This window comes from Phyllobates terribilis, unplaced genomic scaffold (assembly GCF_046119375.1).
Source record: "Phyllobates terribilis strain yellow unplaced genomic scaffold, ASM4611937v1 Scaffold_160__1_contigs__length_4322635, whole genome shotgun sequence".
In the NCBI taxonomy this organism is placed as follows: Eukaryota; Metazoa; Chordata; class Amphibia; order Anura; family Dendrobatidae; genus Phyllobates; species Phyllobates terribilis.
Genome location: NW_027362920.1, coordinates 25697 through 50875, shown reverse-complemented (window position 1 = coordinate 50875; position 25179 = coordinate 25697). Strand labels below are relative to the sequence as shown.

The following is a 25179-nucleotide window of genomic DNA, read 5'->3' as shown; positions in this document are numbered from 1 at the left end:
CTGAGACTGACATCTGCTTACTCTCCTCTTCATGTACAGGACATATGCACGCTGAGGTCAGATAGGCATGCATGTATATTTTGAGAGATGGGGTGGAATAGATAGCTGTTGGGTATCCTTAATGACCAACCTAAAGCTCAACCTAAAAGTCAACTTGATCAGCCAACAATCTAATGTGAATGAAGGCCGTCTCGCTATCCCCTGTTGGCAAATGTCGGAACAAAGAGGAATCTGCTACTAGTGAAAAGTTTCTGTGTTTTCTTATTAGGAGTTTTCCCTGTAGAAGGCGATGCATACCATGGAAGAAATGTGGGACTCCATATCCTATAATACCAGTCCCTATCGAGAATCTGGCGTTTCTATTCTATCAGCAGTGGATGAAATCCAAACCACTCTGGATGACCAAATTGTGAAGACTCAGACAATGAGGGGATTGCCTTTCATCAAGCCCTATGAGAAAGAAATCAAGGTATAAAATATTCACTTGCTTATTAGCAGAAGATAAGGTTTCATTAGGATCTCCGAGGCTAAAGTTACATGCGGCTCCAGCTTACATGTAAAGGGGATGGTATCAAGGAGTCTCACCAAACTTTCCCTACAAATGTCCAACAATTCAGAATTCATATCCATTGAAAATTTATCTTCTAAAATGATAGCATTTTTTTTCTATCAATTTCATTTTATGTGTAATTAACTTTTTGCTCTCCTCCTTTAAGCAATGGGAGGAACGACTGATAAGGATCCAGGAAACCATTGATGAATGGCTGAAGGTGCAGGCCCAGTGGCTTTATCTAGACCCCATATTCTCTTCTGAGGACATCATGCAGCAAAGCCTGAAGAAGGACGCTTATTCCAGACTGTGGACAGAAACTGGAGAGAGATCATGAAACATTGCGTTAAAGACCCGAAGGTAAATGGATGCTTCATGGTGGACTGATACAAGAAAGCATGGTCATCTTGCATCCAGGATTGATGTTTTCCAAGAGTCCGTGTCCTGATGCTTCCATCACAAGGATTCCGGGTTATGGGGCTCCGCACTGCCTGGACTCCAGCCTCCCGCATCTTCTATTTTCTATCCAAATAGGTTCTCATTTTTTTTTCAATATGAACTATTGGCACAATAGTCAATGAATGTGACCTTTTTTCAGTCTCTATAACTATATAATGGAATCTTACTTATGGGCTATCTACTTTGTTTTAGGTTTTAAGCGCCACTTCTCTGACCGGACTTCTGGAAAAACTTCAGGACAGCAATGTGCTTCTGGATAAAATCATGAAAGGGCTGAATGCCTATCTGGAGAAGAAGAGGCTTTTTTCCCACGGTATAGTCCTTTCACTTGTTGCAATGATTCTATATACTACTTAAAGAAATTTTTTTTTTTCTTATTTAAACGCATTGAAATCATTTTTGTAATTGGATTTCATTAATAATTTTGCACTGTTTGCCTTCTATTGGCTCTGTGTTGCGCTGGCTATTGGACTTATTTGTAATCTGTCTTTTTTCAGCTCCTCTTAGCCGATTTATGACCACAGATCACATCAAAGCTGAATGTGCAGGAAACAAAAAGCCTAACGGTGCAACATTTTTAATGAAACTGAATTGTCGCAAATACTCGCAAATAAATGGGTATTCCCATCTCCAAGATCCTATCCCAATATGTAGTAGGCGTAGTAATAATAATAATATTAGCAAATACCTCCAGTTAGAAATGTAGTATAGTTCTTCTGATTCGCTATGTCGCTTTCCCCATGTGCAGGGCATTGCAGTAGCTTCGGTATCCATGGTTACGACCACTCATATAGTGACAGTTATTTGCTAGTGGTCGTAACCTAAGCTACTGCAATGCACTGCACATGGGGTAAGCGACAAAGCAAATCAGAAGAACTGTACTACACTTCTAATTGGAGCTATTTGCTAATATTATTATTATTATGCCTATTACATATTGGGGTAGAATCCTGGAGATGGGAATACCCATTTCTGTTAAGAAAAAAAAGTTCCCAAAGCTGGATAGCCCCTTTAAGCTAGCCATACGCATGAGATATGAGATACCCGTGGTCTGAATGGTTATTTGGCTATTTCTCCTGACTCCCACATATTCTGCTGAACAGTCATGTGTTTTTAATGGGGAGAGAGGAGAAAGTCGGTACTGGACACCTCCGGCAGCGGGTTATCTCCCCTGAGAACCAAAAGACCGGGTATTGAAATCCCATCTGCCCGATCCTTCTGGCCCTGACATCCTCTATCGGGGGAGAGTCAGGAGACCCCCATACACATCAGTGGGTAGGCCGGTCCTGCTGCAATCGTCAGGTTTAAACTATTTTAATCCAATGTGTATGGGGACTGAATCTTTACTTTAAAGCTTTGCTTTTCTATTTTCTCACATAGACACTAATACAAATGGCGCCTGACCCAATACTTTAATGACATTTTTATCATATTGTGCATTTTCGCTTTAGCTTTTTCTTCCTGTCCAACGACGAAATGCTAGAAATTCTCTCTGAGACTAAAGATCCTCTGCGGGTCCAACCACATCTAAAGAAGGGCTTTGAAGGCATCGCAAAGCTGGAGTTCCTTCCTAACCTGGACATCAAAGCCATGTACAGCACCGAGGGGGAACGCGTAGAGCTCATCCAGACCATCTCCACCTCCGAGGCTCGGGGGGCCGTGGAGAAGTGGCTCATCCAAGGGGAAGATGTCATGTTAAGGAGCGTGCATGATGTTATTGCTCGGTCACGAATGGTACGGATCTACCTACAGACCAAAAGCATTAATTGGAACTAATCTAGTACTTTTATATTTGTATAAGATTATTTGGCAGCAGTGAATGATTTGTGGATGATGTATCTCTTGCTATAGAGCCAGGTAGCAGATCTTCTACCTGCAATCGGTAGAAATGAATTTGCTGGATAATACTAGTAAGGTTGTCCCTCTCTAAAATGCTTCTGTCAACGTAATTTAACTTTGTTTTTTAAAAGGCGTACCCTGAGACTGCAAGAAAAGACTGGGTGAGGGAATGGCCGGGACAGGTCGTGCTCTGTGTGTCTCAGATGTTCTGGACAAGTGAAGGGCATGAAGCTATCGGCAGTGGCCCAGAGGTACGGCATAAGCTCCTTTACTGATCAAGGTGGCTTCACTATAAAGTCATGGCTGGAAGTGTTGGCACCCTTGAAGTATTTTTCCATAAAATTATTGCAATTGCATGTGTATTTTTTGTTATACACATGTTTATTTCCTTTGTGTGTATTGGAACAACACAAAAAAACAGAGAAAAAAGGCAAATTGGATATAATTTCACACAAAACCCCAAAAATGGGCCTGACAAAATTGTTGGCATCTTTCCAAAATTGTGGGTAAACAATTTTGTTTCAAGCATGTGATGCTCGTTCAAACTCACCTGTGGCAAGTAAAAGGTGTGGGCAATATGAAAATCACACCTGAAACCCGATACAAAGGGGAAAAGTTGACTCAATCTTTGCGTTGTTACGTGCCACACTAAGTAGGGAGAACAGAAAGAGGAAAAGAGAACTGTCTGAGGACTTGAGAACCAAAATTGTTGACCAATATCTTCTTTTTGTGTTCCAATACACACAAATTAAATGAACATGTGAACAACAAAACATGTGTAATTGTAATAATTTTCTGGGAGAAATACATATATATACATTCATAGACAGACTTCATGTGTTCTCCTGCTAATAGATTGTCATATCCAGGGACGCAGCTTATAGGAGTTTCCAGGGGCGGATATACCATTGGTGCAACAGAGGTAAGGGGACCCACATTCACATCAAAAGATGCAAGTAGCTTCTTTCACAGTATGTTATTAGACTGCAAAGAGCCCATGTACTGTTCTTGCCCAGGGGTCTTCTCCTGGGGGTTGCAGTTGTTCAGCGGCTCAATATCTTGAAGGTACCCAAAAGGCTCCATAGTATTTGATAGTTGGGATTTTGCATTGATTCATGCATCTTGTCTAGAGATGAGCAACTAAATTTGCAGGACCTTGGTCTAAGAGAGCAGGTTAGTAGTCTGCGGCTGTTGGATGGGAGCCTTGCTAACCGCCTCTTACATGCCGGCATCCCTGGCTCCTCTTTTGATTAGCCGGCCAAGCGTGATGTCATTTGTGCCTCACACCACAACTATGACATCGACATCAAAAGAGGAGCCGGAGATGCTGTTTCATGGAGCTCCGGTCCTGCGGCCGTGGAATACTGACCCGACTGTTGGACCAGAGTCCTGCAAATCCATTCGCTCATCTCTACTCGCGTCATATCTACCAATAAGGGAAGACATTGTATGGGATTTCCCATAATACCAGCATAAAATGAATCCATCTGCATTGAGTTTTCCATGCTGTTTGTGGCAGGGTTTTATAGAGGTACATCTGGGTATTTGGAGCTCTGGGTTCAATCCAGATCTCCAACTTCTATAAAGATATGTTGTAAAATTGTTGTGTACATTAAAAAGTGCCTGCATATTGTGGAGTTCTCAATCTAGTCTGCAGCTTATAATCTGTATAGATTTCAGCCCCCTTGCAATATGTATGTTCTATGAATGTTTCTGCAGATGATTTCACCGTTACATCCTTCTTGTAGGGCCTGAAAAACTCCTATGATAATCTGCACCTCCAGCTAAATGATATTGTGGAGCTTGTGCGAGGAGGCAAATTGTCCCAGCAGACTCGCACCACATTGGGGGCTCTCGTCACCATAGAGGGGCACGCTCGTGACGTGGTCATGGAAATGATCCAAACAGGTTTGTGCAAACATCATGGCTGGCACCAAACTTTCCAATACCATGTTCTATTTATCATACACTACATGGAGAAAGGTATTGTGCCCCCTCCACATTACACCTACAGGGGCTTTTATGGCCTCCTATTCTAAATCCATATACAGGATGTTAATATGGAGTCCGTCCCTCTACAGATATCACAGCTCAATATGCAGAGCACCTTCATACATTTCACCACATTCCTATCTTCTTTCCATATCTATGTTATATTCCCCCCTCTTTTCTTTGAGTTTTCATAGGACACAATTGATCTTGTCACAGTAAAGCAATCTTGGGGTGTACTTACAATGACGTCTATGGGGCAGTAGTCATTTCTGCATATTGAGATGGTGGTCCCTATATAGGAATGTTTTGGCATCTGTATGTGTCGGCGTCCCCTGTATATGACTCATTGCCACAATTGATATTCTTTATAGTCAGTGTTTTGGATGGCCTAGGTGCGGTGTGTAATATTTTCTATCAATGGTGTGTGTGCCCTCCTCTGTGCGGTGTCCTTCCATAACCATGGATGTACTAATAAAGGGTTTTTATGTCAATTCCTTTAATGACCTTTTGTTCGGTTTCTTTGTAGGTATTATGTAATTCTCTGAATGGTCAGCCATTCTAAGCCTGAGCAGACATATGGCAATGTAATTGATGTGTGACTGACATTGTTCTTCCCTATGTTGCGGTGACATATTTATGCTGCCATTGTGCAGTATTTGTTCTTATTAATCATCCTAAAGGTGTTTAGTGGGGTTGAGGTTGAGAACGTGTGTGAAACAGTTCTGCTCTTCTATTCCCTTAGGGTTGGAAGCTACAATTGTTTAAAATGTCTTGTGCTGAAGCATTAAGATATCTTTTCACTGGAACTAAGGGGCCTAGACCAACCCCTAAAAACAAGGCCATACCCCCACCAGCAAACTGTACAGCGGGCACAATGCAGTTAATAGGGTAACGTTCTCCTGGCATTCACCAAATCCAGACTCGTCCATCAGATGCCAGATAGAGAAGTGTGATCCGTCACTGCACAGAACAGGTCTCCTCCAGAGTTCTGTGGTGGCGGCTTCACACCACTCCATCCGACGCTCGGCATCGTGCTTGGTGATGTAAGGCTGCATGCAGCTGCTCGGCCATAAAGCTCCTGGCGGGGGCGCAGTGTTTGTGGTGATGTTGTTACCAATGGAGTCAGGAAAGCGTTCTGCCCTCTGCTCCTCAGCACTCAGTGACCCTGCTCTGTAATGTTCCGGGGTCTCCTGAGTTGCTGCAGTTCCTTCTACTCCTTAATAATATCACTCACATGTGATGGGGGAAGATTTAGGAGGGAAGAAATTTAATATCCAGACTTGTTACCCTGGTGGCTCCTATTACAGGACCGCGCTGGTATCAGAGAGCTCTGCACCACCAGCCGTTCTGTCATATGTTAGTAACAGCACACAGCATGGGAGGGCGGATGTTATACACCGGGGGGCGTGGGGATTGATGTTATACACGGGTGGGGGCGAGAGTCTTAATGTTATACAAGGCCGAGGGGCCAGATGTTATACCCTAGGGGTACGAGGGGCTAGATGTTATACATGTCCGAGGGCTGGATGTTATACACTGAGGGGCAAGGGGACGGATATTATACACCGGGAGAGGCCGGATTTTATAAACTGGGGGCTGAGAGTCCGGATGTTATACACCGTGGGCAATGGAACTAAATGAAAAAAGCAGAATTCGGTGACTAGGAGTTTTGTCCTATAATGTATGTGCATTTGCCTTCCCTTTAGAAACTCTCCCTCGTGATTCTGCAGTGTCTTAGAGGTTGACTATCTTTTCCTACATTGCTCAGGAGTTTCTCATGAACAGACTTCCAGTGGCTTGCCCAACTCCGCTATTACTGGGAGAATGAGAATGCGAGAGTGCGAATCATCAACTGCAATGTGAAGTCCGCCTATGAGTACCTGGGCAACTCCCCACGCCTGGTCATCACTCCGCTCACTGACAGATGCTAGCGGACTCTGCTATGATGTGATGGGTTATGCTCAGAAATCTTTTTGACTTTTGCATGATGCATGAAACTTATTAGAAAGTTTATTGATATTTCATACCAGTTCTTCCATGTTTCATTGGTAGATCGGTGCTTTTTATCTAAATCTTGGTGGAGCTCCAGAAGGTCCGGCCGGCACAGGAAAAACTGAGACCACCAAAGATTTGGCCAAGGCGCTGGCCGTGCAGTGTGTGGTCTTTAACTGCTCTGATGGTTTGGACTACATAGCAATGTCAAAGGTACATACAATGTTAAGCTGCTCCATTGCAGATAATAAACTGACTCCAACCGATGTTCTGCTGACATCTTTTGATTATATAGTACAGACCAAAAGTTTGGACACACCTTCTCATTTAAATTTTTTTCTGTATTTTCATGACTATGAAAATTGTACATTCGCACTGAAGGCATCAAACTATGAATTAACACATGTGGAATTATATACTTAACAAAAAAGTGTGAAACAACAGAAAATATGTCTTATATTCTTGGTTCTTAAAAGTCGCAGGTTAACAGCAGCTCAGATTAGAGACCAGGTCAATGCCACACAGAGTTCTAGCAGCAGACACATCTCTACAACAACTGTTAAGAGGAGACTTTGTGCAGCAGGCCTTCATGGTAAAATAGCTGCTAGGAAACCACTGCTAAGGACAGGCAACAAGCAGAAGAGACTTGTTTGGGCTAAAGAACACAAGGAATGGACATTAGACCAGTGGAAATCTGTGCTTTGGTCTGATGAGTCCAAATTTGAGATCTTTGGTTCCAACCACCGTGTCTTTGTGCGACGCAGAAAAGGTGAACGGATGGACTCTACATGCCTGGTTCCCACCGTGAAGCATGGAGGAGGAGGTGTGATGGTGTGGGGGTGCTTTGCTGGTGACACTGTTGGGGATTTATTCAAAATTGAAGGCATACTGAACCAGCATGGCTACCACAGCATCTTGCAGCGGCATGCTATTCCATCCGGTTTGCGTTTAGTTGGACCATCATTTATTTTTCAAAAGGACAATGACCCCAAACACACCTCCGTGCTGTGTAAGGGCTATTTGACCAAGAGGGAGTGTGATGGGGTGCTACGCCAGATGACCTGGCCTCCACAGTCAACAGACCTGAACCAAATCGAGATAGTTTGGGGTGAGCTGGACCGCAGAGTGAAGGCAAAAGGGCCAACAAGTGCTAAGCATCTCTGGGAACTCCTTCAAGATTGTTGGAAGACCATTTCCGGTGACTACCTCTTGAAGCTCATCAAGAGAATGCCAAGAGTGTGCAAAGCAGTCATCAAAGCAAAAGGTGGCTACTTTGAAGAACCTAGAATATAAGACATATTTTCAGTTGTTTCACACTTTTTTGTTAAGTATATAATTCCACATGTGTTAATTCATAGTTTGATGGCTTCAGTGTGAATGTACAATTTTCATAGTCATGAAAATACAGAAAATCTTTAAATGAGGTGTGTCCAAACTTTTGGTCTGTACTGTATATACTTTTTTTTTGTTTTTCCAAGGGCTGGCCTCATCGGGAGCATGGGCGTGTTTTGATGAGTTTAACCGTATTGAGCTGGAGGTGTTGTCCGTGGTGGCCCAACAGATTCTCCGCATCCAGAGAGCCATCCAGATGAAGATGGACATGTTCATCTTCGAAGGAACAGAACTGAAGCTTAACCCAAATTGCTTCGTAGCCATTACCATGAATCCTGGCTACGTGGGACGTTCTGAGCTGGTAAAGAGTCCCAGTGCCTTGCATCGGGCCCTTCCACAACATTTCTATAGGATTCAGCTCAGGACTATGACTCGGCCATTCCAAAACTTTGTTTATTCAACCATTCTTTTGTAGAACGACTTGTGTCTTTGGGCCATTGTCTTGCTGCATGACCCACGTTTTCTTGAGATTCAGTACATGAACTGATATCCTGATATTTTCCTTTAGCATTTGCTGATAGATTTTAGAATTCATTGTTCCATCAATGATGGCAGCCGTCCTTGGCCAAGTGCAGCAAAACAGGCCCAAAGCATGTTACGATTACCATCTTTGTGTTTCATAGATGATAGGAGGTTCTTATGCTGTAATGCAGTATTTTCTTTCTGCAAACATATAGCTTCTCACTTAAAATCTCTATCTTGGCCTCATCCTTCCACAAAGCATTATTCCAGTTACCTATTGATGTGCCCAGGTGAGTTTTAGCAGTGGCATTTTAAATCGCATTGCCTTTCTCCTTGCAATCCTGCCATGCTCGCCATTGTTGTTCATTGTCCTTCTGATGGTGGACTCATGAACAATTACATTAGCTAATGTGAGGAGAGGCCTTTAGTTGCTTAGAGGTTACCTTGAGTTCCTTTGTGACCTCACAGACTGATGTAGCTTGAAGTCAAATTTATGCAGTAATATAGAAATTTTTGAGGGGTTCACAAACTTTCAAGTAAATACTAGGTTTACAAAAGAAACATAAGATTTCATAAAAGGGATTATTCTCCCCGAAATCTATATGAGATTGTACATTTCCTATGTATAATCACAACACCTGATGCCCTCATTTCTGCAAGCTCCTTAATATTGATGTCCCATTCTCCTATTTTCCAAAATGGACACAGTAGAGGTGTGGAGAGAGATTTGGAAAGTGTTAAAGGAGTACTCCCATCTCCAAGATTCTATCCCAATATGTAATAGGTGTAATAATAATATTAATAGCAAATACCTCCAATTGGAAATATAGTATAGTTCTTCTGATTAGCTATGTCGCTTAACCCATGTGCAGGGCATAGCAGTAGTTTAGGTATCCATGGTTACAACCACTAGCAAGTAACTAACTGTTACTATGAGTGGTCGTAACCATGGATACCTAAGCTACTGCAATGTCCTGGACATGGGGTAAGAAACATAGCTAATCAGAATAACTATACTACATTTCTAATTGGAGATATTTGCAAACATTATTATTATTATACCTATTACATATTGGGACAGGATCTTGGACATGGGAATACCCCTTTAACTACACTTTGACTGATTTCTTCTGATGTGGAATAGACACATCACTTTTAGGTCTGGGGTGGAGGATAGTGTAAATGGATATAATGGGTTCCCCGGCTCTATGCCTAGTTTACAGTAATTTAGTTTCATTTGTTGACTGACCCATCTGGTTTGCGCATTTCAGGTTCTTTTCCGGACTGTAGCAATGATGGTCCCCAACTATGCTCTGATTGCGGAGATCTGCCTTTATTCTTACGGTTTTCTGCACGCTAAACCTCTCTCGGTGAAGATGGTAATGACTTACCGGCTGTGCTCGGAGCTGCTCTCGTCCCAGTTCCATTATGATTATGGGATGCGTGCAGTAAAGGCTGTGCTGATCGCTGCTGGCAATCTGAAGCTGAAATTCCCCCATGAAAATGAAGAGATTCTTGTAAGTTCTGAACTGTTGGTCGCTTTACATCTCGTATAGGATAGCATTACCATCTTACCGAGAAGCATTTGGATCACAAAAATTAAAGCTGTATGATTTTATAGTAGCAGACAGAGACTTGCAAATAATTTCTGCACATTACTGTTCCTGGCTTGTTAGATCTCATCTGTGCAAAAATGTCAAAACTATAGTTGTTAAACACGTAGCTTGTTCATCTTATGGGACAGTTTTGATTTTTAACTTAATCGCATGTATTTTAGGCTAAAAATCATTTTAACAATTGGGTTTTATTAAAAACGTTGCATCGCTTGGCTTTCACCGGCTTTTTGATTCCCTGCACATTCAATTTTGATAAGGTCTGTGGTCATAAATAAACTGAGAGGAGCTCAGAAAAAGACAGATAAAACATTTACAAACTCCCCGTCAGCCAGCAAAAACGAGTTCACTGACAGTATCTCACTTAACTCATTCTGCAGCCGGCAATTAACAGTGCAACACAGAGGTCACATGTATTCCCTATGGAAAAACAATTCTGCAGCATATTTTAGTGCAACTCAGCAGCGTTCCATTCCTCTTTTATCATTCCTGGAAATGTAGGAATTAATTGAAATCTGTCAATAACGAGTACCCTACACAGTCTGACAATGTCACCACTGTTTGGGCACAGTCAGATTGTATAGGGTTGTCCCCTATATAGATTATATATACATTATATATCATTTACACATACATTTCCAGGAGGTATAACAGAGGGACGATACAATGTAGAGTTTTAGGAAAAGAGGTTTCATCCTTATTTTTTGGAGAATACTATTCTTTACTAATACAGACATACCACAAGAACTGACGGCTCCTTTGTAATGGGGTTCCTCACTTTTAATATTGCTTCATGTCATATTGTATATGAATTATTTTATCATTTAATCCTTTTTCATTCTATTTAGCTCTTGCGGTCAATTAAGGATGTAAACGAACCCAAATCTTTGTCTCCTGATATTCCTCTGTTCAATGGGATTACCAGCGACCTGTTCCCTGGCATTCAACTTCCAAAAGCCGACTATAAGGTATTAAAATATAATAGTGTCTTAAAGGGGTTTTCCAAGACTTAAAGAGGACTTGTCCCTCGCCATAAATATGTAAATGCCGCTGTTCTCCTGACTCCGGCATTGTTTTTCTTTTCTTCCTGCTCCTCTCCGTTCCTGACATCTGTCACTCTCCTCTAGCCCTTTAAGCCAACTGGGCAAGGCCTTCCTGAAGACTCCCACAGAGAGGACTTGATGACCACACCCACTTGGCTATTAAAAATTATGAACTAGATTTCTATAAAGAGGCTATATCTCAGGAATGGAGAGGCGCAGGAGCAAAAGAAAAACAACACTGGATTCAGGAGAACACCGGCATGTACACCAGGTAATAAAATCGCATATTAATGGCAAGTGATAGCTCCTATATAGCTGGCCAGCTATCATTTAGATGACCGTTATCTTTCCCGGCTCCCCCATATTCAGGAATGCTCGCTCCTGTTTTCTCTATGACAGAGTCACTGCCAGAATCTTATGGCAGCTGCTAATTTCAGGGTCAGAAAGTAAGGATCGGGTGATTAAATTCCAACCGCCCGATTTTTATGTCCCCCAACATAATCTGTCATGAGGCCCCCATACACAGTAGATGGTAGACCAATCCCATTGAAATCTCCCGATCCTGATCCACTGCTTTGGAATTGGGTTACATGACCTTGTCACTCATCGTCCGGTCCCATTAGTGCAACCTGGGCAGCAGCACAGGGGCACCAGAGGTAAGGGGGCTCACTTATACCTCCAATGCAAGATGATCTGATGTAGAAAACAAATGGTTAAAACATGTTAGTGATTTATCGCTAGTTTAGTTGTAGGTTATGGAGACATTTTTTTTTTAGATGAATGAATCGATTTGCAGGAGCCTGATTCAATGGCCAGGTGTCATGGGTGCGTCAGATGTGACAGACAGTCGTGCTGCAGTTGGTTGCAGGAGATCCCTTTGTTTGGCATTACAGACATCTTCTTAGCAGTCTCACTGTAGGAACCAGCGGCTACCTCCCTCCTGCTCTAATTGACAATCAGGCCTGGGTGTTTAAATACTTCCTGGTTGCTACACAGAGGTGCCAGTGATATTCACATGTCCCCTTGTGAAGGCTTGGAGCAAGTGCAGTTCTTACTTCCTCTCTGGTGCTAAGAGGATGTGTGTGCCATCTCTCTGAAGTCGACTCAAGCTAAGCTACTTCCCCTGTGTCTGTCTCCCCTTGCTGTCTTTAGTTGTCAGTGGGGATCGACTAGTGCTCACCCCCCCTTCCCTATCCAGGGCCAAGCGCTAAGGAAATACAGGGATAGTTTCCTGTGCGGCAATTGGTGAGGAACCAATATAGAGTGGGTAGGGGAGACAGGGTGATTGCAGATCAGCCTAGGAGGTCTCCATTTCCCCCTTTCCCTAGTGTCTGGGCTCCCTTCCCCTCATCCCTTTGTGTCGCACTTTGTCTTTCCTACACTGTGCGTGACATCAGGTCAGTGGTGGGCACTGAATGAGACCCCTGAGAGCCATCTTATTTCTTCCTGCACCCCGGCTCTTCTTCAGATTAGCCGGCCTGGCATGACGTTATGGTTGCAGCATGATGTACACCAGGCCATATAATCAGAAGAGGAGTCGGGGATGCCGGCAGCTAAGAGGCGGCTCTCAGGGGTCCCGTCCAGCGGCCACAGAATACTGATCTGGGTCCTGAAAATGTATTCTCCCACCTCTAATTGGATCCACTGTAAACAGACTGATGAAATATTTTACCTTCCTTTTGCTCAGGATTTACTCGAATGCGCACAGGAGAGCTGTGCTGGACACAACATCCAGCCCGAGAAGGTCTTCCTGGAGAACATGATCCAGACGTATGAGATGATGATTGTCAGACACGGGTAAGCTGGAACTACAGAAGTCCATGGGACGGGGGATTTATTCTTCGCTGTTTCCATTTTATGCAATGGACCATGCTGCATTTTGTTTATCCCGTACAGTTTTATGTTGGTTGGAGAGCCGTTCTCTGGAAAAACGAAGGTCCTCGCTGATACGCTGTCTCTTATGAATGAGCGAGGGTGCGAAGAAGAAAAAGTGATTTACCGGACAGTGAACCCTAAAGCCATCACCATGGGGCAGCTGTTCGGGCAGTTTGATCCAGTGTCACATGAGGTTCGTCTATGATTGGAATTATTGTTTATAATACTAATATCTTTGCTGAAAATGGGAAAATCTCCCCTTTTATGGCTTATAGACATGGTAGAAGGGGTTCCTTCAGAGACATAGACCCCAGCCATACATTGCCGGACAATCATTTTATTATGACTTACTCCCTGTTTGCACAAAAATTGGAAACTGTTTTATTTTCCCCATCAGACATGGAAACAACAAATTGTATTATTTATGGCAGAAATTAGCATAAGTTTGCATACTTCCAGATACATTCTGACTAGACTGTGTCTGGCCTCACTCAATACACTTGCTTTGAGTGAGGTCACGCACTTTTAGTTGGCATGTGACCGCATATATGCAAATCACTTACTTGGGGTCTCTCCCGGTGCCGGCACGTTCACATCAATAGGGGCCACGTGTAGTCAATACATGTGTATCATCAATATCATAATCCAAGGCGTTCCCTTTAATAATCCTTTCAATTGTTGGATTGTATTGGATTTTATGGGAAGAGCAATTTTATTGATGCCTCTCTTCATTTGCAGTGGACCGATGGGATAGTCGCTAATACTTTCCGGGAGTTTGCGTTATCTGAGACTCCGGAAAGAAAATGGGTTATCTTTGATGGACCTATTGATACGCTAGGGATAGAAAGTATGAACACAGTCCTAGATGATAACAAAAAGGTAACTCTCTATTTTACTTTGTGTAACTTTTTTTTTAAAATTTAACCACTTCCTGACCGCCCACTGTAGATAAAAGTCCGCGCAGCCTGGGCTCTGTGCAGCGCGGACGCTTAAAAACGGTGGGTTGTCCCGCAGCACTCAGGACCCCGAGGGTCCTGCAAGCGCTGCAGGTGCGGTGCAGAGCGATAGCTCTGACAGGGAACATCATCGGGACCTGATTGGATCAGGTCCCAGTGATGTTAACACTTTGCTGTCTTCTATATGCCACGATCTATAGTGATCGCGGCATATAGAAAACAGCAGGAGGAGAGGGGGTCGTCTACTTACCTCTCCGACGACCCCTGATACCTTCCAGGACCTGGCGTTGCTATGGCAGCTGGAGGTCACATGACCGCCTCCAGATCTGCCATATATGGTGTCCTGCCAGGCTCAGCCTGCAGCTGAAGCCTGGCAGGAGACACTGACTGTGAAACAGTCAGCAAAGATCTCATGTAATGTAATACATGTCTATTACATTACATGAGATCAGTGATCAGAAAAATAAAAATTACTGCCCCATACAGGGACTAAGTAAAAATGTAAAAAAAAGTAAAAAAAATGTTTTCAAACTACTAAAAAAAATCACAAAATAAATAAAAATAAATAAATAAAATATTAAACCGATAAATCCGTATATACTTATGCAAAAACAAAAAAAGTACACATATTTGGTATCGCCGCATCCGAAACAACCCGAGCTATAAAACGGTCACACTAATTTACTCCTTCTGTGCACACCGTAATAAAAATAAATAAAAAATGGAGCAAAAAACTATGCTTTTTCCTCATATTGCCAAACAAAAAGTGGAAAAAAATGCGATCAAAAAGCAAAATGGAAATAAAAATGCTACCGCTGAAAACGTCATCTTATTCCGCAAAAAACAAGCCACCATAGAGCTCCATCAGCCGAAAAATAAAAAAGTTATAACTCTCAGAATAAAGCAATGCAAAAAAAATATTTTTTCTATAAAATTGTTTTATTGTGTAAAGCGCCAAAACATAAAAAAATATACAGTAAGTGTAGTATCGCTGTAAACGTACTGACCCGAAGAATAATGCTGCCTCATCACTTTTACCACACGCAGAACGGCATAAAAAAAAACTCAAAAAACAATTCCTGAATTGTTGGTTTTTGTTAATTTTACCTCCCAAAAAACGGAATAGAAAGCGATCAAAAAATTTCACGTACACAAAAATGGTACGAATAAAAATGTCAACTCGTCCCGCAAAAAACAAGCCGTCACAAGACTCTGTCGGCCGAAATATGGAAAAATTATAGCTCTCAAAATATGGCAACACAAAAAGTAGATTTTACAAAAAAAAGCGTCTTTTAGTGTGTGACAGCTGTCAGTCATAAAAACTCAATATGAATCTGGTATCTCTGTAATCGCACCGACCCGAAGAATAAAGTAATCTCATCACTTATACCGCATGAGGAACAGCGTAAAAAATAAATAAAACCAATTCTTCACCTGCTACTGATTTGTTTATTATGTCTCCCAATGTGCTCACCACACATCTAGATAAGTTCCCTAAGGGGTCTAGTTTACAAAATGGTGTCACTTGTGGGGGGTTTCCACTGTTTAGGCACATCAGGGGCTCCCCAAATGCAACATGGCGTCCACTAATTATTCAAACAAATTTTACATTCAAAAAGTCAAATGGCGCTCCTTCCCTTCCAAACCCTGCAGTGTACCCAAATAGTGGTTTTCCCCCACATATGGGGTATCAGCATACTCAGGAGAAATTGTACAGCAAATTTAATGGTGCAATTTCTCCCGTTACCCTTATGATAATGCAAAATTAGGGGAAGAAAAAAATTTTTTGTGGGAAAAATGTGAACATTTTATTTTTACGGCTCAATATTATAAACTTCTGTGAAGCACCTGGGGGTGCAAGGTGCTCACCACACATCTAGATAAGTTCCCTAAGGGGTCTAGTTTCCAAAATGGTGTCACTTGTGGAGGGTTTCCACTGTTTAGGCACATCAGGGGCTCCCCAAATGCAACATGGCGTCCACTAATTATTCAAGCAAATTTTACATTCAAAAAGTCTAATGGCGCTCCTTCCCTTCCGAACACTGCAGTGCGCCCAAATAGTGGTTTTCCCTCACATATGGGGTATCAGCGCGCTCAAGAGAAATTGCACAAAAAATTTTGGGGTTCAATTTTTCCTGTTACCCCTACGAAAATAAAAAAAAATATGTCTAAAGTAACATTTTTGTGAAAAAAGTTAAATGTTCATTTTTTTTCTTCCACATTCCAAAAATTCCTGTGAAGCACCTGAAGGGTTAATAAAGTTCTTGAATGTGGTTTTGAGCACCTTGAGGGGTGCAGTTTTTAGAATGATGTCACTTTTGGGTATTTTCTGTCATAAAGACCCCTCAAAGTGACTTCAAATATGATGTGGTCCCTAAAAAAATGTTTTTGTAAATTTTGTTAGAAAAATGAGAAATCGCTGGTCAACTTTTAACCCTTATAGCTCCCTAACAAAAAAAAATTTTGGTTCCAAAATTGTGCTGATGTAAAGTAGACATGTGGGAAATGTTATTTATTAACTATTTTGTGTGACATACAGTACAGACCAAAAGTTTGGACACACCTTCTCATTTAAAGATTTTTCTGTACTTTCATGACTTTGAAAATTTTACATTCACACTGAAGGCATCAAAACTATGAATTAACATATGTGGAATTATATTTTTAAGAAAAAAGTGTGAAACAACTGAAAATATGTCTTATATTCTAGGTTCTTCAAAGTAGCCACCTTTTGCTTTGATGACTGCTTTGCACACTCTTGGCATTCTCTTGATGAGCTTCAAGAGGTAGTCACTGGAAATGGTTTTCACTTCACAGGTGTGCCCTGTCAGGTTTAATAAATGGGATTTCTTGCCTTATAAATGGAGTTGGGACCATCAGTTGTGTTGTGCAGAAGTCAGGTGGATACACAACTGATAGTCCTTCTAAATAGACTGTTAGAATTTGTATTATGGCAAGAAAAAAGCAGCTAAGTAAAGAAAAACAAGTGGCCATCATTACTTTAAGAAATGAAGGTCAGTCAGTCCGAAAAATTGGGCAAACTTTGAAAGTGTCCCCAAGTGCAGTTGCAAAAACCATCAAGCGCTACAAAGAAACTGTCTCACATGAGGACCGCCCCAGGAAAGGAAGACCAAGAGTCACCTCTGCTTCTGAGGATAAGTTTATCCGAGTCACCAGCCTCAGAAATCGCAGGTTAACAGCAGCTCAGATTAGAGACCAGGTCAATGCCACACAGAGTTCTAGCAGCAGACACATCTCTACAACAACTGTTAAGAGGAGACTTTGTGCAGCAGGCCTTCATGGTAAAATAGCTGCTAGGAAACCACTGCTAAGGACAGGCAACAAGCAGAAGAGACTTGTTTGGGCTAAAGAACACAAGGAATGGACATTAGACCAGTGGAAATCTGTGCTTTGGTCTGATGAGTCCAAATTTGAGATCTTTGGTTCCAACCACCGTGTCTTTGTGCGACGCAGAAGAGGTGAACGGATGGACTCTACATGCCTGGTTCCCACCGTGAAGCATGTGTGATGGTGTGGGGGTGCTTTGCTGGTGACACTGTTGCGGATTTATTCAAAATTAAAGGCATACTGAACCAGCATGGCTACCACAGCATCTTGCAGCGGCATACTATTCCATCCGGTTTGCGTTTAATTGGACCATCATTTAGTTTTCAACAGGACAATGACCCCAAACACACCTCCAGGCTGTGTAAGGGCTATTTGACCAAGAAGGAGAGTGATGGGGTGCTATTCCAGATGACCTGGCCTCCACGGTCACTAGACCTGAACTCAATCAAGATGGTTTGGGGTGAGCTGGACCGCAGAGTGAAGGCAAAAGGGCCAACAAGTGCTAAGCATCTCTGAGAACTCCTTCAAGATTGTTGGAAGACCATTTCCGGTGACTACCTCTTGAAGCTCATCAAGAGAATGCCAAGAGTGTGCAAAGCAGTCATCAATGCAAAAGGTAACTACTTTGAAGTACCTAGAATATAAGACATATTTTCAGTTGTTTCACACTTTTTTGTTAAGTATATAATTCCACATGTGTTAATTCATAGTTTTGATGCCTTCAATGTGAATGTACAATTTTCATAGTCATGAAAATACAGAAAAATCTTTAAATGAGAAGGTGTGTCCAAACTTTTGGTCTGTACTGTATCTTTCTGATTTAAGGGCATGAAAATTCAAAGTTTGAAAATTGCAAAATTTTCGCCAAATTTCCGATTTTTTCACAAATAAAATCGAAGAAATTTTACCACTATCATGAAGTACAATATGTCAAGAAAAAACATTCGCAGAATCAGTGGGATCCGTTGAAGCGTTCCAGAGTAATTACTTCATAAAGTGACAGTGGTCAGAATTGAAAAAATTGGCCCGGTCACGAAGGCAAAAACAGGCTCTGGAGCGAAGTGGTTAAACAATTCTCGACTGCCCATATGATGATGCCATGTGTTTGGAAGCTTCTAATAGGTTTTTGGCAACATCTGAGTTAATTAGAGACACACCTGTGGATGTTTGAACATTGGCGGCAGCCTAGGCACGGGAAATTGCCTAATCGTGGTGTAGATAATGTCGTCTGGTGTGTCCTTGGGTTAAAACTCCCAATGTCGGCCTGTACCAGTCTGTCCCTAAGGTTCAGAGGTCTTTTGTTACATACCATGACATATTGCCCATTATTATTGCTTTGTTCTGTATTTCTTATATTATGTTTTTACTTTTTTCACAGATCCTACATATATGAACCGGATATATCCTTTTTGTCACCCTATATAATATTTTCTATGTTACACTGTATTGCTTATAATGTTTTGCGGATGCTATATTACATGTACTCTATATAATATATATTTCCCCTGCCTCTCCCCTCTCACATGGATATGTATGTGTGTCTATTTATCAATCACCCCCCCTGTCTTTCCCCTTCTCCCTGCATGTATCATCATATACTATCTGTATATGTTTCCCCAGTCTTTCTCCTCTTATGTATATGTTTATTCATTTTTTCCTTCTCCCAGGCATACATTAACATTTCCCCAATATGGTCCTCCCCTTCATCTATATTACCCTTATCCATTTTTAGCTACCGCTCCCTGAGCTCCTAATGGCTTTCTTTAGGTTCACTCAGCTCCACAGTACGCATCCTGCGCACGCGCTGTTGTTGTTTTTTTCCCTCTATTTATATCTCATCCATTGTGTCGCGCGCATGCGCTGTCATGCGTTCCACGCAACCGGAAGTTGCGTTCCACGAGACCTGATGTTGCGTCATCGCACTCCGGAAGCAGCAAGTCACACAGCGCTATTTAAACACCGTCACCGCTCCTGACACCACACCACCACCGGCAGGATACACTTTCCAAGAGGCACATAGGTAAGAGCCTTCTGGGCTGATCATCATGACCTCATGTAGACTTCGGTATTTACCCACTTTTTCTGGTCTTAGGTCCACTTACCATACCCCGTAGGCATACCTCCTCGGCCATTACCACTATTATTGCTTAAGGCAAGTATTTTCGTGGCTTGATACAGGTTATATCTAGATACTGGTGACTCATTTTCCCTTTGCTGTCTATCCACAGCTACTATTGCCGGCTGACATTTTTCCCTTACGACAACAACGACTGGTTCTCTTTATTGTAATTTATCCTGAGCTTCTCTGCAGTCACGTGGATAGATTCCCAGATATTAAGCAGTACATAGCAACTAGGTATCTTGAAATTCTTTCACTTTACAACGGTCCGCTCCTTTTGTTTTGAGTGTATACGCTCCCTTTTCTCTTTACTCCCGTTGTTCTCCCTAATACTTTCCCTTTTTTCTCCCTTCCCCTCCTTTTCCTCCCCCCCCCCCCTTTTTTCCCCCTCGTCTTGTTCCATCAACATGTACCTATTTTTGTATATATTACTCAATGTATTATCTACTATATTGTATCTCACTTATGTCTTTATTTATGTTTATGCTCTGGTTTTTAAGCTCTTCTGATGCCCCTGAGGAAAACCCTGTTGGGGTTGAAACGTTGGGCAACTGTATACTGACCACGATTTGAACCAGTTGATATTGGAGAAATAAAGCATCTACTATTTTATCACCTATATGAGACTTTTCTATATTATTTGGTGTGCCGGAATCTTTATCTACATGGATGCATGTGTTGTATTCCTGGCACCCTTCTTTTTCAATAGTTGAGCTTGGTCTTTATTAATTATTGTCATTTAGTCATGTGACAGGTCACGTGACCGCTGATGTCGGCGGTCGCTTGACCTGTCACAAGACTAAATGACGTCATGGAAAGTCCTTTTACACCATCGCGAGCCGCCCAAGACACCGGACGCACCGGAGAAGGAGACCGGGGGCCATCGGAAGGCGAGTAGAATGTGTTTTTTGTTTACCATTTTTATTCTTTTTTTAACTATTAACTTGGTCACACTATATAAATCCATGCCGGTTGCATGGATTTATATAGTGTGACCAAGTTGTCAAGCACTTTTCCAAGTGATGCTAAAATCGCTTGGAAAAGCGCTTGACAACACGCATGCAAAAATGCATGCAAAAACGCTTGACAAAAGCTTTTATCTGGCAGGAAAAACGCATGTAAAATCCGCATGCATTTTTCCTGCCAGGGAGATACAGAAAAAATCCGGAGCATTTTTGCTTCGTGGGCACTTAGCCTGCGAGTCTTATATGTTGGAAACCACCCAAGAGTGTTACCATTTTAAACACTGCACCCCTCAACGTATTTAAAATTGCTTTCATATAGTTCATTAACCCTTCTGGTTCTTTTCAGGAAGTAATGGAAAGTGGAATGACAAGAATGAAAAAGTTTATTTTTACAATCTAGATTTTGATAACTTCTGAACAGGCAATTATAGCCGGCATACTTTAAAGGTAGTTATTTGGCCATGAGCTGCCAAGGCAAACATCAGGACCACACAATCAAGATATCAAGGTGCCGATAAAGTTAAAAGGAAGCCCCCACACTGTGTTAACTATTTAGATTCTATAATCACTATTGACAACAGAATCAAAGGGGTTAAACGTCCATGGTCTGTGCCAACACTGATCATGGCTGATGCAGCAAGTTGTCAGCTATAATGTACAGGTGACAGCTACAGGATAGTCACCTGTCGGGGAACGCTAGTCTCTTATATTGCAGATCAGTAAAAAGACGTCTATTGGTCAATAAGGGGTTAAGGATAACAAAGTCAATGTTTTGGAGCGGCCATCACAAAGCCCTGATCTTAGTCCTATTGAAAATGTATGGGCAAAGCTGAAAAGGCCGGTGCGAGCAAGACGACCTACAAACCTGGATCAGTTACAGCAGTTGTGTCAGGAGAAATGGGCCCAAATTCCAACCTAAGAGTATGTGCCCACGTAGCGTTTTACAAGCGTATATGCTGCGGACTTTCCTCAGGGTAAACGCTTGTGAAACGCTAGGTAATCTGCCCCCCATGGTCCCCAAGGGGAATCCGCAAGTTCTATGCCCATGCTGCGGATTTTTCCGCAGCGTTTTTGATGCGCGCAATAATCCACAGCATGTCAATTAATTTTGCGTTTCCGCAAGCGGAATTGCCTTTGCAATGCAATAAAAAACGCAGGATAAACGCGCGTGGAAAACGCAGGATAAACGCAGGATAAACGCGCGTGGAATTCCGCATGTGGAAAACGCGCGATAAACGCAGGATAAACGAGCGTGGAATTCCGCATGCGTTTTTCCGGGAGAGGACATGCGGAAATGAAGCAGAAATTTTCTGCTTCATTTCCGCAACGTGGGCACATAGCCTTATATTGTGGGAGGAAATCCCAAATGTTTCACCCAAGTCATTCACTTTAAGGACAATGGTACCAAATACTAATGAAATGGATGGAAAGTTTTGACTTTGTTTTAAGCATTTTTATTACTTACTGCATTCTCGCTCTCTCATTATTCTGGCATTTGGCAAATATTACAAATGATGGTAATCCTAATTGACCTAAAACAGGAAAGGTTTATTCTGCTTTCATGTCAGATATTGAGAGAAACATGCATATACTGTATGTCTTTTTATATAGTGTATGGAAACTTCTGGTTTCAACTGTATATGAGATATTGAAATGTAATTGGTCATATTGTAATTTATTTTGAATGAAGTAAGTGAATTCCCACATTAATTTGACATTATATAATAATGTCTTTATATTTAAATAAATCTCAAGTGATTTCAACAATACAACAGGATGTTATTTTCTTTTAATAAAAAAATTAAAATTAAAAATTCTATTGTGGTGTTAATTTTGTAATATTGATTTCTTTATGTGTTTCATTTATGTCTCAGTGTTTGAAAAAAGGCCTTTTGCATAAGGCTGAAACGTTACATTGAATTTTGGGATTTCTTTATGAAATAAAGAATTGCATTATCATTATGAATATTTGAGTGCCGAGTATCTATATATACACTGGCATGCCAGGCATGTCAATCTCCACAAGGAGAAAAATGACCCTTTAGATCCCAGTGAGAAGCCTCTCATACAGTCAAATCGGATCTCATGCTTTGTACTGACGAGGAGCAATACCCTGAAACACCGTGGCTGCAAATTGAGATTCTGGTTTGGCTTTTCTCCCAAGTCATGTGACAAGGCTCGTTAAAGGGTCGATATTGACTTTTAGGATTGCTACTTCCAATAGACTTGTCACTTATCTCACTTTTAACAAATCAGAATATACCGTAGATCATATATAATAGAAATAATCATTATCCACTGTCTGTCTTTCCAAAAGTGATAATAGGAAGTGCAGCCATATCGGTTGTGACCTTTGAATTAATTTCTCAGAAACAGACAGTGAACAGTCATTTTGTCAGGATGTTATATCAATGACTAAGTCATTAGTTTCCAAGAAGCTGCTTTAAAATTGACAAACTACTTCTTCCTATTTTTGCAGCGGTGCAATATTGCCATCTTATTAGAGAAGAGCAGTTAAAGAGAATGTGTTATCAAAAAATAACCAATTGTTTAAATTACCTTTTTACATGAAATGTATTATTTTTTTTTTACTTTTTTTTCACTATAGTAACCATCTAAACTAAAAAAACACACCCACAGATCCTGCAATTATCACCCTGGCCAAAATTAGTTTCATATTTCCTGTTGTATGCAGAAGATTTTTCAGCAGTTTTATTATCATGACTGAAAATGACAATGAAAGATGACACCTCTATATAAAGCAGATAAAGTAGCCACCATTCACATTAAATGATAGTCACAGCTCACCTCCTCACCCTTCCTTCACAATGAGTCTATTCTTAGGAATAGTGGCCAGTGTGAAAATTGTAAGACTTCAGGATTGATTTTTTTGATTGTGATGTTAAAAAGTGAAAATCTAAAAAAAATGACATTTAAAGTAAATTTAATGTAATCCCTTCTCACCATGGACAGTTTTAGTTTTTGGGCTTTTTCTTTGTTCCTCGCCTTCTTTCTCCCCTTTCGTGTGACATAGCTGTATGAGGGCTGGTTTTTTACCCTACAATATACTGGAAAACTGGAACAAAAATTCCAAGTGAAGTTAAATGGGATTGCGTTTTTCATTGTATTTGGGTTTTGTTTCTAAGGTTTCACTGTGCAGTGAAAATGACCTGTGAACATGATTCTTCATGTCGAGCAAACTTGAATAAACAGATATCAAACTTGTATAGTTTTATTTTGATGGTGAAAATATTTCAGCGATTCGGTCGATAGAGCTTTATGAGGGCTTGTTAATTGCTGAGGTTTTCATTAATAACATTTTTGGGTTATATACGATGTTTCAATCCCACTTTTTCATGTACCAACATGGCAGCCATGGGGACGGTCAGCAGGCTCATGGTTGCCACTGAAATCCATAAGCAGCACTTTCACTTAGTGAAGGGGGGTGGAAGCAACATCCCATGGGCATCCAAAATGGTGAACCTCTGGGACATCGCACCTTAACTACCACGGTCAGGGATTTACTGCAGCATCTAAGGGGTTAACAGCAGCAACCAGAGCTGCTCTAATAGCGGCTTTTACAGACAAATACCGGCAGTATAACACAGCTGGAATCTGCAGGTATATTGCGGGTTGAGTTGCAGAGTCCACTCCACACACTCGCACCCAACATGCACTATACATGTAGGGCAGATAGGGGTTAAACAACAGAGGACACGTTCCTTTTAAGCACTTAAGAATTTATTTATTTTTTACTTTGCAGATAGTATACTGGCATATGCTCTGTACTTAAAAGGAATGTCTGCATTAGTTAATGTCTTTTTGTTAGAAGGGCCCCAATATGCTGACTAAAGGATGATCTGTTGCTGGCAATCTCAGCGATAAGCCATTTGTTGAAAAATCTGGCAACAAGCATTTAATTCTCCTGCACTGCCACCAAAGGAAACAGGAGGTACTGCACAGTATCCAGTGAAATCAATAAGCTGACTATGTAATGAATGAAGTCCTGGGACCTTCAAAGTGGGAATGACTCCATGTAACTGCTCTCTAGTCTGCATAAAATGGGTTCAGGTTTACAACGGAGAATCCCCACTATTAACCTGTATAGTGCCCCAAGTATGTGCAAGTGGTTTCTAAACCAGACAACCTCATTAAGTCTCATAACACCTTTGTCAATAAACAGGTATTCTCAAGTTACTAAGTTGCTTTAATTAGTTAAACAGCATGAAAATACGCAAGTTTGCCACTGACTTGCTTTTTCTATCTGCTGTCATTCTCCTGCAATGAGAGCTTTTATCTTACATAGTGTAAAGCTCATTTCCTTGGAGTTCAGCCACTAGTAGACCTTGGTAGAGAGTGTGCAGTAGTCACATTCCAGGAGAAAAGTTAATTCCTAACATACCGTTATCTCTGTCCAGCCCATTCATTTCTATACACCAGTTAGCTGCTCCCTGCCTTCTCCCTTTAGGCTTTTGACGAGATGCTCTTATCCATCCTGTAGAATCACAATTCCTGCACCCAGTATCTAGGCTCTCACTGTCTGTGGCTGTGTGCTTGCTCATCAGAGCTATCAC

The 25179-nt window shown here is 41.5% G+C and overlaps 1 pseudogene; it reads left to right on the top strand.

Moving 5' to 3' along the window:
• Positions 1-14096, top strand: part of LOC141207025 (dynein axonemal heavy chain 12-like) — a 63258-nt pseudogene extending 49162 nt beyond the window's left edge.
• Positions 14097-25179: the final 11083 nt, after the last annotated feature.